At 44.9% G+C, this 14,705-nt stretch overlaps 1 protein-coding gene across 14 annotated transcripts in view; it reads right to left on the minus strand.

Moving 5' to 3' along the window:
* Window positions 1-14,705, minus strand: part of PPP1R13L (protein phosphatase 1 regulatory subunit 13 like) — a 1,016,088-nt gene that overhangs the window by 765,868 nt on the left and 235,515 nt on the right. For 2 of the 14 annotated variants that reach the window (XM_078660879.1, XM_078660875.1), the window contains one exon: window positions 3,964-4,014. The exons of the other annotated variants lie outside the window; for them this stretch is intronic. The gene's annotated coding sequence lies outside the window, so the exon portion shown is untranslated. Of the gene's footprint in view, window positions 1-3,963; window positions 4,015-14,705 lie in introns of those variants that run through there. 14 annotated transcript variants of the gene reach the window in all.

A 14,705-nucleotide genomic window follows, 5' to 3' on the forward strand; every position in this document is an offset into this window, starting at 1 on the left:
TCCATGGATAAGTGGCAGTGTGTGAGTGTCTGTTTACACTGAGTGTATCTAAGGTTATATTAGAGTCTGAAGAGGTTTATCGTATTAGCACAAGAATGATGTCAAATGAGATGTCATCAGTGATGTCATTTGAGATGTCATCAGTGATGTCATCAGTGATGTCACTGACCATGTCATGAATGATGTAATATGTGACATGATCAGCAGTGGATTGCGGGTGCGCGATATATAGTTAGTGCAACTAACTATATATGGAATTTCAATGGTTTTGTGTGAGTAAAATAAGGTTTTTTAAATGCTAATTCCTAACTATATATGGTCTATAACCTATGGTTTTTTCAGTGAATTTTCAAGGTTTTGTAAATGCTAATTCCTAACTATATATGGTCTATAACCTATGGTTTTTTCAGTGAATTTCAATGGTTTTTTAATAGCAAATATCATAAGCTGTCGAATGTCAAGTACGTGGTAAGTAAAAACATTTTTGTGTTTATGCACACTGATCTGCTTTGAATGCTGCCCCCCACCCCTCATTTCTATTAGGAGTACTCTCTCTTTGCAGATAGTGAAGGGTAGTTAACGCAGCCCTTTGCCCCCTTTGTAATACGTCGTGCCTGCTTCTCTCTCCATTTGATTGATTGTTCTCTTTGGTTCATTCTCTATTTACAAACAAGCACAGAGTCGCAATACTCTGTTTAGTCTTTGCAGATAGCGAAAAATCGTGTAAAAAAACAAAAGGAATCGAGCAAAATCAGTAGGCCACTAATGGGATCTCTTTTTGACCTCGCTAAAATAGAAACATTAGGAACAACCTGTTGAAAATAGCAATGCGTATGTACATAAGCGGCGTTCATTTGTGTTCACAGTACCCCTTGTTGATTTTTTCAATCGAGCATTGAATTGTTCGAAGTTAATTCTCTTAAGGATCTTCTCTACCTGCAAACGAGGAAGAATAGGAATATTCTCTCTCCCTTTGCAGATAGTGAAGGGTAGGTAACGCAAGCCTTTAACACGTCGTACCTATTTCATTCCTCATTGATTGATTGATTGTCCGAACATTGACTGTTTGGGAATTAGTTCTTTTTGGAGGTATTCCCTGTTTGCAAATAAACGTAGGAAAATCTTTGCAAGTAGTGAAAGGGTACGTAATGCGGACCTTTCTCCCCCGTTGTAATCTGTCATGCCTATCTACTCCCCACTGATTGATGCACCTTTTTCACCCGGACCATTTACTAGAGATACGTCATCTGGCCCGACCAGAGAGCACCCCTAGTGAAAAGGACATATGCAATAATAACGAAGTGATCACTGTATCCTGTTAACAGAAACTTTACCATGAAACAACCTGGAAAGAAAAAAATAGGAAAACGAAAATCAGTAGGCCACTGATGAACATGAACTTTTATTAAACAACAAACAAAGAAACGATAACATAACGTAATGATAAAACCTATTAATGTCCTAGAAACAAGAAAACGTTAAAGTATGCCAGTGGTGAGAGACCAGAAAAACAGTCCGAGAAACCAAATCCGAGAAACCAAATCACCCCTCGCTGTCCCAACTCATGCACTCTGAAAGTTCAAAGTTTTGAGGAGTGCTTGTAACATTGTCTGAAGCCTATTTGCAATTGCTTCATCTTCACTATTCTTAAAGTAAGTGGGGGCTGTTGTGATGCGGTGCCACCCTGAACCGCTTGACGGAGGCCCCCGAGGGACGGTGTCATGTCGCGGACTCGGAGGGGGCGCTTGGCTCCGGCCCCCTCCCCAAGTCGTGTTGCCCTGGTGTGGCCTGAGATCGCCCCCGACATAGGTGGCCGGCTCCCGGGGTCAAGCGGAACTTTTTTCCTTTTGGTGACTCTTCCATTCTTCACCTTGTCCCACAATCCGTTTCACCTAAAGACACGCTGTAGTGGGGCACCCCTTTTCCGTTTCATTTGCCATTCAGCCCGCTTTTGCTACACTGTGCCTCTTCCGCTATTCAGCTGTTTACCGCCCGCTCTTTCGACTACAGCGTCTCGCTCACCATGTACTTGAGTTGCTCCCGCTCTTGCGGTGCAGCGATAGGCGGCTGCCACAGGACTCTCAAAATGGCGGCCATCTCTTCAGATTTGGGCGTGGTCCACTAAATGGGCCTGCGACACCTTGGAACTCGGACACTTGTCTGCTAGAGCTTGGGCTCCATTCTCGAAAGCGTCCCCTCATCCTTGAAGATTCTACAAAAGTCTTGGGGGCCCCCGACTCCCGCAGGCTTCTGGTGGGGAGCGCCTAGCATGATTGCTCGTGGAATGGCCACGACGGAGCTACGAAATGGTGGTGCTCTCATGCTAACGCCAGCTTCAGTCTGAAACATCCAGAAACACTGTAGACTACCAATTCGATCAGTTCCGGTAGCGCTCCAACGTGACCCGGTAGAGAAGAACTTGCCCTCCCCTCTTTGACTGATGGTTCTTGTTGCCTGTCCCTTCTGTTGTCATTTAACAGAACTATTTAGCCTGCTGAAAGGGGTTGTGTGCCGTCCGCTGGTTGGTGGAGACATTTTGACTATATTCTGGACCTGCGTTGTCGCGTAATGCGTCATATGACGCGCCGCGTTAGAAAGTTTAATAAATTATGAAACACAATAAACAATCCTTAAAAAATAAAAAAAAATAAAAAATAATCAACAAAAGCAACAGCTAGGTAATACACATATAATTTTATCTCCGTGAAGCGGAGCGCTGTTACAGATATATATCTTGTTTCTGAACGTTAATTTCTCAAAATGCACCGAAGCACATATATTGAGACCTAGCAAAGGCACATCGGGCTACCAGTCCCTACAATTTTTCCAAGTTTCGTGCAAATCCATTCAGCTGTTCGATCCTACCGAGAGACAAGATGGCGGCCGCTACGGACTGTTTGGAATGTTTACAGACACCGGAGAGCCAATCAGCTTCGCTTCGCAAAGCTCCGTAACGCGAAAAGTACGCGAAGCGGTGCGCTGTTACAGATATATACCTTTTTTTGAACGTTAATTTCTCAAAATCCACTGGAGCACATATATTGAGATCTAGCAAAGGCACATCGGGCTACCAGTCCCTACAATTTTGCCAAGTTTCGTGCAAATCCATTCAGCTGTTCGATTATTATTATTTATATTTTTTTTTGCCCCGCGGGGCCCTTTTAAAACCTCCACATCAAACCTAGGGGGTGAGCGACAATGTACTATGCCCCCTTATGGTCATTTGCCCCTTCGCTTTGGCCTCCTCTTGTCTCTCGATCCTACCGAGAGACAAGATGGCGGCCGCTACGGACTGTTTGGAATGTTGACAGACGCCGGAGAACCAATCAGCTTCGCTTCACAAAGCTCCGTTGCGCGAAAAGTCCGCGAACCAGAGCGCTAACCGGTCCGCTGTTACAGATATATATCTTTTTTTAAACGTTAATTTCTCAAAATCCACTGGAGCACATATATTGAGACCTACAAAAGGCACATCGGGCTACCAGTCCCTACAATTTTGCCAAGTTTCGTGCAAATCCATTCAGCCGTTCGGGCTAAAAGTGAGGCCAACCGCCCTATGGAAATTAACATGGGAAAAACGCGTTTTGGGACCCCCCTTTTTTCTCGGCCCCCCCTTGACGAACCCCCCCAAAATTTTCAGGGGCTGCTCAGAAACAAAATGTGCCATTTTCCTGAAAATTTCAGCCAATTCCGTCCACAAACGCCAAAGTTATTAGACATAGAATTTTCAAAAAACCCATAGAGAAAAAATCCTAACTATATATACCTACTGGCGACCGCCAGTAGGTAATATATATATAGAGATATATATATATATATATTCACTCACACACACACACATATATATATATATATATATATATATATATATATATATATATATATATATATATATATATATACATACATACATATACATACATTTGATATTCTTACCCATAATTTACAGATAGAAGGCCTCACCTTAACCTGGCATGCAGCTCTGGGTGGGGGGGCACCACTCCGGAAAAAAACCTGTAAAACAATGCAAGTCATCTTAGACTCGTGCAACCACATAATCTGTCATTTCATAGAGAGTTACTACCAGAGTGTCCGATTATGGAACCCGGTCATCAGGTTCGAGTGTCAGCGTCGGCTCAACCGCATGTGATTCTGTGCAAATCACTTAATCTTCCAATGCCTATAATCAATACATGTGACCTTGTATAATATAACTGGTAATCATGGTAAGTTCTCCAATACTCTTGGGTTGAGTTTGCATATATATTTTTTTAAACCTGCAGAAAAGTGCACTAAAAGATAAAAACCAAGCCTTAGGGGGGCGTGGCCAAGACGGCCAACCGGGCGGACGCACCCTGAAGCTGCTCCGCTCTGAAACCCCTGTAATCTGCTATGAATCCGGGCATGCAATTACCATTTAGTGTTCACCGCCACCGCATTGCCTCCAACCTGTGTTGAGGACTTCCCTTCGCCCAGCCGAGGCCAGTCTCGCCAGGCTGGTGACCCGGTGAGGACTGTGGAGCGGACATCATGGCAGCAGGACTGGTGGTTGTCGACTGCCCTGGTCAGTGCAGGCCTGGGCTGGCATAAGCAGCTTGGCTCCCGCAACACAGAGTCCCAGGCTGATCGTGGCCTTTCCTCCCTCCTCCTTCACCGGTGTGACTGTGCCGGTCCACCTCTGCGGAGGGTAAGCTGGCACTTTGGAGAACAGCTGTGGGTGGGGGGTCTACCCATCCAGCTGCCAGGGTGAGTCGTGGTGAGGCCTACCCACAAGGCAGCGGAGGTTATTACTGTTTGTCTGTGGTGCTTTACTATGCGTCCTTGGTCAAACAAATTGCATTCTGGCAGGACTTTTATGCATCTAACAGTTTGCCATGACCCCTCCTAAATAACAGCTTTCTTCTGGAACATGAATAGATTGCTGGACCCCATTTAAAGCTCTGCAGTGTTACAACATGTTAACTGACACAAGCCTGCTGTTCTGCTGCAGGAGGCTCACTTACAGGGCACACGCTGCACACTTCTCTGACGATTTGGGGACAACAGGGTCTTCCATTCTGGAGGGGGGGGTAGCCATACTGATGCACAAATCCTTTCCTATAGCGGTTACTGAGTTTCAGACAGACCCACAGGGCCAGTACGTTGGGGTGAGTCGTGTCTTGATCTTTGAAGCACGACAGGAGTCTTCGGTTTGCTCAAGGTATCTTTATTGTTCTTATCGCTGTGCAGAATCACACGTCCTGCCTGCTGCCCAGTTCCTGCCCAACTGTCCGTCCCCCACCCCTTGACCGGAAGTGGTGTCCGGTTCCTTGCCCCTCCCACCAGTCGGGGTCCAGGGTCCTAGTGCCCTGTGCCCAGGTCACAACATCTCCCCCTTTGTTGCAGAAATAACATAGCTATTGTTGATGCCACTGTGGGGGGGGGGAAGGAGAGAGAGAGGGAGAGAGGGAGAGAGGGAGAGAGGGAGAGAGGGAGAGAGGGAGAGAGGGAGAGAGGGAGAGAGGGAGAGAGGGAGAGAGGGAGAGAGGGAGAGAGGGAGAGAGGGAGAGAGGGAGAGAGGGAGAGAGGGAGAGAGGGAGAGAGGGAGAGAGGGAGAGAGGGTGAGAGGGAGAGAGGGAGAGAGAGGGAGAGAGGGAGAGAATATCAAATCACATTTCTTCAATCAGTCTCTTTGGTCTTTTGCACTCTCTTCTCTGCCGTGTTTCTCCTTTGTCCATCTGCGCGTCCTCATCCTGTCTCATGCCCGTGCCTCCTGTTGCGAATTCTCATCTGTCTTCATCCATGATATTGAGTTCCTTGAAGTGTGAGCTGTTTCACGTGATGTGGTAGCGTCCTGCTGATGCTGTTATCATGGGCCCTTTTACCTCGGTCACCGTCAAAGGTTCCGTTGAGAATGGGCTGTCCAATTTCCTCAGCTGCCGCACCACCACTGTGTCTCCTTGCTTGAGTTGCACCTGGTGCCATTACGAGCATCTACTAACTATATCCCTACTCCAGGATAATTTTGGGATCGCTGCTTCTTTGCTGTTTCTCCTGCCTGTTTCCCCCCGCCGCCGCCACCAGACATCAGGCGCGGCCGCCGAGAGGGGGAAACTGAAAACTACATCCCCCAGGAGCCCTTTGCACAGCCACGCCCATAACGCGGCCGGTGGCGCTTAAAACTCGTGTGATCTCCCGCATCGCGGGACTAGCCGGGCGAAGCCCGGGCCAAGGGCGGGCCCGTCTGCGCCCGTCCGAGACCGGAGAGGGCCGGGTCGGGCCAGGTCTCTTGAATTTCATTTTTGAGAGTTAAGTGATTAAATGAATGTTATTGGTTGTGCTGGCAATATAAATCTGTTCTTAAATATTGTATGTACTGTAAATAGCAATATTTTTTCCACCTTGTTTAGTCTTTAAATCTACTGGTAGAACAATGGGGAAAAGGAAAGTGTTGAGTCCGGGTGGCGTAAGGCCAAGTAATGACACAGCAGACCCTGTTAAGCTATCTAACTGGCGCGGTAGGCGCCATTGATAAACAGATACAGTCGGAGGAATCACTTGAAGGGACATCCTCTAGGTTAACTCAGGAGTCATCTAGTCTTTCAGAAGCCATCCCAATAAATCAAGTGGAAAACAACATCAGTCCATCTAATGGATGTATCCAGTATCACTCCGATGAGCTCCTACTTATCAGAAATGATTCACCCACACAACCCCCTCAGAAAAAGCAAAGAAAACCACGAACAAATGATATCCAACTTCCTGTAAAAGATATTCCAACAGTTGTAGTACATTCTACAACCACAACAAAAAAGAAATCTAATTATACTCCACAGGGGAAGAAACGCATAGATAAAAGTAAAAAACAATTGTAACAAAAGGAAAGACTAAATAGTAACTTGACAATACAAACTGACTCAGAGCAAAATATACACAAGTTGACATTATTAGTCGAGAGACTGGACCTATATGTGAGGGTTAGGCTAGATCAGTTAGCTGTAAGAATGGAGACTATAGCAAAGTTAATAATTAATAAACCTCAAAACTCCAACTTAGTGTCACTGCCAAAGACCATCTCTGACATACTTCCACCTAGCTCATCGCCTAATGTCCACTCCCTAACAACAAAGGTCAGGCTATCGAATATGTCAGTACCTTCCATAGAATCCATTGCTCAGTCTGATCCTGCACCCAAAAAGGTACCGGATAATAGAGCGTTTTCTTCCTACAAATTACAAACCACATGTAATACCTCAAATACTACATACACTGGTAAAATACAGACACAACTTCCTAGCGCTCAGCAGTACCCCAAAGAAGTGCATCCTTTGATCCCTCCCCACCCTGTCCCATCAAATGTGGACAGACACCTATATCTTCCACCAGAGGCCACCCCGTATGTCATTGTCCTGGGAAACATACCTAATACCCAAGCCTGTAATAAAGAACCATGGCTAGCTCTTAAAAACAAATCTTTACATTGGCTAAGTAATAACATTGGCCTACATAGACAACTATTTGAGGAATTTAAGATGGCCAGACGAGTGCAGTGGGTGGGAGCACGGGAGAAGATCCTGCCAGGTGATTGTGTGGTATTGACGTTTAGTTCACCAATGTTGGTAAAGGAAATTTTATGGAAAGGAGCAAACCTAACGGCTGACCCCATGGGGATAAACATACTACCACTTGGATTCTTTTATCCACCAACAAGTAACACTTATCGATCTGTAAACTGGAGAACAATCCCTAGGGCCCAATGGCCTTCTTATCGCCTTGAGACCTCTTTTGGTGATAAGTGCGCTATATAAAAGCATTTGACATTGACATTGACATCCCATTGCTACCCACAACAGATTTAATGCTCTTTTAGGGTTGGACAAGAACGATTGACTGAATCAAGAAGATATTATAAAGGGAAAGGCATTAACAGGGAATAACATTGCGGTACCCGATGAACGTGTATCGTCAATCACAGGGAGTTCAGAACGATTTTTAAAACCCAAAACTCATAGCCTACCCGTTCTGGGTGCTCTATTAAAACTAAACAACGATGCCCCATTAAAAGACAATATAAAGTACCAATCAAATGCGAACCTACCTGTTCAGACTACGGGCCCGCAGCCTAAAACATCTGTCCCACAACACCGCATTATTTTTTGGAATATAGCGGGCCTCTCCTCGAAACATTCTAACAAGAATTGGTTAGATCTAGTAAGGCAGCAGAACATAATTTGCCTTCAAGAGACTTGGCTTAGCTCCCAAATCCATTTGGTGGGTTATAAGACACATTTTTCAGAGGCTATAAGATCGAGCTCGGGAAGATGTAAGGGTGGCCTAATTACATCCATATCAAATACATTGGTCTGTGAGGAAATAGCCCCATTGAAGATGGAAAAAAACTACCACATTATAATGCTACAAGCAAACAAGGATCTATTTACTTTTTAGTAAATTTTTACAACATCTTGAATTCAACTGATTTAATTCATGTGTTAAATGAGGTTTCCTTTTTATTACAGGACCTACGAACAAAACATATAAACAATTTTTTTTTTAAATCTGGGGCGGCGATTTCAATTTACATCTGTGTAAAAAGAGCAGCACCAACAACTGTAGTATTCAGGATGATGAGGAGAATAGCTTAACGCATTTTACACACACAACTGAGGGTAACGGAATGAATGAGATCATGTTTACAATAGAGGTGGGATTTGCAAACGAGTTAATGAGTCCGCCAGCCATATTCTCTTCAACATTCAATGGGAGAGGATTGAAAAGTTTAATAGATTTTATCTTAGTCTCAACAAGCATGGCATCAACTATCCATGCATTTGACACAATTAATAACGTAATAAGTGATCATTTCCCTATTAGTCTAGCCCTACTGGTACCTACCTATATGGAGGAACTAAAGTATTTGAATTTGTATTATCAGCAGGTCTTAAAGCTAGATAGACTTAATGACTTCACACTAAAATAGGGAAAAATTGATCAGGAAATCGTAACGACTAAAATAGTTAAGCAAACTCAATCTTCTATTGAAAACTGCCTTGACCCCTTGGCCAGTTCGAAACAAGTACTGTCGAGCTATAGTGTTATCGTTCAAAGTATAGAGAAAGAGCTAACCCTAAATCAAACAAAAATTAGAAAGATAAAAAAGGGCTGGTTTAATTCCAAATGCACAAAAACGTATTCACTGTTAAAAAACGCCCTAAGTGAGAAAAATAGGGATACGGAATAGGTTAACAGACTCAGGAAGGTATATGCTTTGGCATTAAAAACCAGGAAAAGGGAGTTCAGAGATGACTTATGGAGTCAACTTCACAAAAGTTGCACCATAAAGGACAGCTCAACTTTTTGGCAAATAGAGAGATCCCCATTTCTTTCTGAAAAATCTGAAACACCGACATTAGACGTCGCTATAGACGCCAAAACATGGGTGAATCATTTCTCTCAAATATTTACCCAAGAGGTAGATCAGGGAACAGAACACCTACAGTGTTTGAGACAAGTAGAATACCCGATATCCCTAGACTTTACACACAACGAGGTAGTAAACGCAATAAAAGCCTCGAAATTGGTGAAAGCAACGGGACCCGATGGGGTCCCAGTGGATCTTTTCAAATTTAAGATAGACCTATGGTCCCCGATCCTCACTAAGGTGTTAAAAGCTGCCAAAGAAGTTGGTTTAATTGAATCTTGGTCAACCTCAATACTAGTGCCCATATTTAAAAAAGGAGATCGAAACAGTCCATCTTGTTATCGACCCATCTCAATCCTGGACTCGCTTGGAAAGGTGGCTGGTCGCATCCTCCTCGAACGACTCCAGGAATGGACAACCGACCAAAAAGTAATCTCGGATTTGCAGTATGGGTTCCCGAGAGGGACTAGGTACAGTTGACCAGGCTTTGAATCTGACCCTGCTGACAGGAAAGTACGTTCAAGCGAAAGGGGGTACCGTACATATGGTTTATGTTGATTTGACTGCAGCTTTTGACTTTGTTAGTCACTCAAAACTGTGGTCAATTATTTTACAATTCGGAGTAGATCCTTCATTAGTGAACTTTTTGCGAGAACTGTACACAGGGGCCACAGCAAGAGTCCGGTATGGTACCAAAGGAGAGTTAACAGAGCCCTTCCGGGTAGAGAGGGGGATCAGACAAGGATGCGTTCTGGCCCCCCTTCATATTCACCCTCTACACCAATGGCCTTGAGGTGGCAATGCTGGAAGGGAGCAAAGACCTGCCCGCAATAGGTCGTCGGCAAATTCCAGCACTATTATATGCGGACGACGCGGTAATTCTCGCTAGAACCGCATTACAGCTTTAGCGGGTCCTAGATAAATACTGTGTGTTTATGACAAGTCTGAATTTCAAAGTAAATATAAAAAAGACATTTGTGATGCATGCCGGTTTGAGACAAAAAAAAGCTAAAGACATATTTGTCAATAATGTTGTATTAGAATGCACAACAACATATCCCTATTTAGGGATTCTAATTGACAATAAGTCCAAATGGTCAGAAGCCCTTAATTCAAAAAAATTATTATTCTTGAAAGCCACGACGGCATTAATGGCGTTTGCTCAGAAACTGGGAAAGATCTCCAACAGAAATGCTATAGATCTATAAGGCAAAATGTGTAAGCGTTGCAATTTACGGCGCAGGTGTTTGGGGATACGCAAATGCTGACCAGCTACAGAAAGTTGAAAATTCCATTTTAAGGTACCTACTTGCAGTCCCCAAGAGCACTACAACGTACGGATGCCACCTAGAACTGGGGTTGGACTATATATCGGATATAGTAAAAATCAACCAATCATGTTATGGCGCAGGATCTGGTCCACGGACCAGTGTGAGCTAACAAGATTACTTGTTCAGGATTGTATGACACTTGACAATATGGAGAAGATCAAATGGCTGGCATATGTTAAGGCATTCTTTACTGATCTAGGCCTTCTGAGATTTTTCACCGAGCCTAAAACGATAGTTGAGATCTCAAGAAAAGAGCTAAAAAATGCTTGTTTAACACACTTGGGCCAGCTGCAATTAGCAAACTAAATAGGGAAATCCTCTGTGAAACACCTCATATTAGCTCAGACTACTTTTAGTATCCAACCATATTTACTGTACAATTTAAATCAGTATGAAAAATTCTTGTTGACTCGTTTTAGGTTCAACATGTTCCATCGACTGATTTCTTTCCCTCTCCAGAATGACTGGTCTTTGACCTTACCAGTTTGCCCTTGTGATTCCATCTCTGCACAATCTACTATCCACGTACTCCTTTTTTGTAAATTTTATATTACACCGCGTAGGCGATGGATAGTCCCTCTTTTGAAAGTATTAGGCATACGAGAGTGTCGCCCAGCTTTTTTGGTGCTTCAGTACTTGGAAAACCAATCATATGCTAAATCTATAGCCTGCTTCCTTAAATTCTGCGTAAAGCATCGCCCCAATCTTTGATAAAAACCAGAACAAAGAATTATACACAGATATTCAGCTCCTTTTAACCCCTTCGATGCTGATGACGGAGCGGTTCCGTCATCAGCATCGGTTGGGCTGTGCTGATGACGGTCCGTCATCAGTACAGCCCTGGGGGGGGGGGGGGGGGGGGGGAGCGCTGGCGCTCCCCCCCTGGGGCTGTACTGATGACGGACCGTCATCAGCACAGCCCAACCGATGCTGATGACGGAACCGCTCCGTCATCAGCATCGTGCTCATTTTAGGAGGGGTGGCAGCGGAAGACTTTCCGCTGCCACCCCCTGGCCCCCCCGCACAGCGCGCGCCGACGTCATCAGGAAGCGCTGGACGCGCTGGAATCCATTTCATTCCAGCGCGTCCAGCCCAGAGGTTAGTGTTTGCAGCTCCGGTGGGGCGGGGGGGGGGCGTTTTTCGGTGCCTTGAAGCATCGAGGGGGAGGAAACTGTGTTTCCTCTCCTCTGATGTCCCAATGCAGGGCATTCCTGGTGCACGATCCTGCACAGCGTCGCAATCGTGCACCAGGAATGCCCCACTAGACACCAGGGATTGTTTGTTTTGGGCAAATTGTGTTGAGGAAGCGACCCCTTGGGCAAGGGTCACTTCCTTTTTGGGGCCAAATTAATTTTCAGACTTTTCTGCCCCCCCTGGGGCAGATCAGCCGTTATTTGGGCCGCGTCTGGACCCAGGGGGGGGCAGAAAAGCCCAGTAGACACCAGGGATTTGTTTATAATTATAAAGGAAGCGACCCCTTGGGGAAGGGTCGCTTCCTTAGGGGGATAAATTATTTTTCAGACTTTTCTGCCCCCCCTGGGGCAGATCGGCCGTTTTTTTGGCCGATCTGCACCCAGGGGGGGCAGAAAAGCCCACTAGACACCAGGGATTTGCTTATAATTATAAAGGAAGCGACCCCTTGGGGAAGGGTCGCTTCCTAGTGGCCCATAATTTTTTTTAGACTTGTCTGCCCCCCCTGGGGGCAGATCAGTCTTTTTTGGGCCGCGTCTGGACCCAGGGGGGGGGCAGAACAGCCCACTAGACACCAGGGATTTGTTTAGAATTATAAAGGAAGCGACCCCTTGGGGAAGGGTTGCTTCCTAGTGGCCCATAATTTTTTTTAGACTTGTCTGCCCCCGGCAGATCAGCCGTTTTTGGGGCCGCATCTGGACCCAGGGGGAGTAGAAAAGCCCACTAGACACAAGGGATTTTATTATATTTATAAATGAAGCGACCCCAGGGGGCATTATAAATATTGTAGACTGTTCTGCCCCCCCTGGGGGCAGATCGGCTGTTTTTTTTTACTGTTTCTGGACCCAGGGGGAATAAAAAAGCCCACTAGACTCCGTTTTTTTTTTTTTATAGGGAGCAACCCCTTGGCCAAGGGTTGCTTCCTTGGGCCCATTTGTTTTCAAAAGTATGTACTGCCATGTCTTTATTTGGCCTCTCTGCCCTCCGTAGGGTTGCTTCCAGGGGCCCCACGTTTATAATGATTTATAATCTTCCCCCCCTTGGGGACAGACACCCCATTTGTGACACACCCTGTGACATAGCCTGTTGTAATGTGTGTTTTTGTTTCTTCTAATGTGTATTGTTTTTTTTTTCTCTTTAGATTGTTGCAGTGTGCGGTTCCGTTACTGGTGGTTCTGTTCTGCTGTTTCTGTAGTTGCATGTGTTTGGTAAGAGACCTCTTTTTTGTTCAATTGTAATGTAATGTAATTGTTTATTTTGCAAAGTGTGTAGTATTACGAGTATGTTTGGTTTCTGTTTTTTGTGATTGTAAAACATGTTTTGCATTTGTTTTTGATGTGTCCTTCTGTAGATGTAAGTTTTTTTTTCTTCTTTCTAGTGGGATATCGTTGCCAATTTGCTGTGTCTTTGCAGAGTAGGTGCTGGTGAGTGTAGTTGTGTCTTGTAAGTGAATTGTATATTTTTTCTAAATATAGATTTTTGTGAAAAAGGCTTACATTTTTTATCTTACTTTGCACAGTGTTGGGGTTGTTGAGTTGTTTGTGCAGACTCCTTTATGTGTAAGGATAATGGCTAGCCGCCAGATTACTGCTCAGCAAGTTGTTGGAATGCCTTTTGATTCTTCCTCTGACCATGGTCCAGAGACTGACTCTGAATCTGAGCCAGAGATGGGAGGTGAAGATTCAGGTAGTGAGTTTTCTCTACACATGGCTTTATCTGATGAAGACACTCTGAGTGCTGATGAAGCTACTTTTGGTGTGGATGATGTGCCTGTGGTTGCGGAGGACATTGCTGTGCCTGTGGTTGCGGAGGACATTGCTGTGCCAATAGTGCGGCAAGAGACATCTGGGCTGCAGCCTGGGGCTGCTAGACTTCCAGTTGGTGTAGTGAGACAAGAGGCAGCTGGGCAGCAGCCTGCGGCTGCAAGACTTGACGTTGAAAGTTCTGACCTCTGGGTTGCACCAGGCATGGTGCAGCCGGCATTGCCTGAATTTACTGGTGTTCCAGGGTGTAGGGTGAACACTGAAAACTTTTTGCCTATTGATTTTTTCAAGTTTTTTATGGATGATGTGTTTTTGGCAGAGATTGTAGAGCAGACTAATTTGTATGCTGAAATTTTTTTGAGGGTGAACAGTGCCAGCCTTAAGCCTCACGCTAGAGCTACCCGGTGGACTCCCACAAATTTGGAGGAGATTAAAAAGTTTTTGGGTTTATCTTTTTTGATGGGCTTGCTTAGGAAACCATCAATGGCTTCATATTGTTCTACTAGTCCCTTGATGGCAACAGCTATATTTCCGGCAGTCATGAGTCGTGATAGGTATTTGCTTCTGCTTCGGATGATGCATTTTGTTGACAATAGTCTTGCTTTGCCACGAGATCACACTGAATGTGACCGTCTTTTTAAGATTCGGCCTGTCATTGATCATTTTGTTGATCGATTTCCTGAGATCTTTTATCCTGGGAAAGAAATTGCAGTGGATGAGTCTTTGCTGTTGTTCAAGGGCCGCTTGGTATTTCGGCAATACATTCCTAGTAAGAGGTCACGCTATGGAATCAAACTGTATATGCTGTGTGACAGTGAGACTGGATATGTCTCTAATTTCAGGGTGTACACTGGTAAGGAATCCAGGAATAACCCCCCTGGTTATCCGTCGACTTTTGGAGTGACTGAGAAAATTGTGTGGGAACTTGGTCGTGGATTTTTTAACAAAGGCCATCATTTGTATGTCGATAACTTCTACACTGGTGAGCGGTTGTTCAGGGAATTGGCCAAAGTGGACACT

Source organism: Lissotriton helveticus, chromosome 9 (assembly GCF_964261635.1).
Source record: "Lissotriton helveticus chromosome 9, aLisHel1.1, whole genome shotgun sequence".
In the NCBI taxonomy this organism is placed as follows: domain Eukaryota; kingdom Metazoa; phylum Chordata; class Amphibia; order Caudata; family Salamandridae; genus Lissotriton; species Lissotriton helveticus.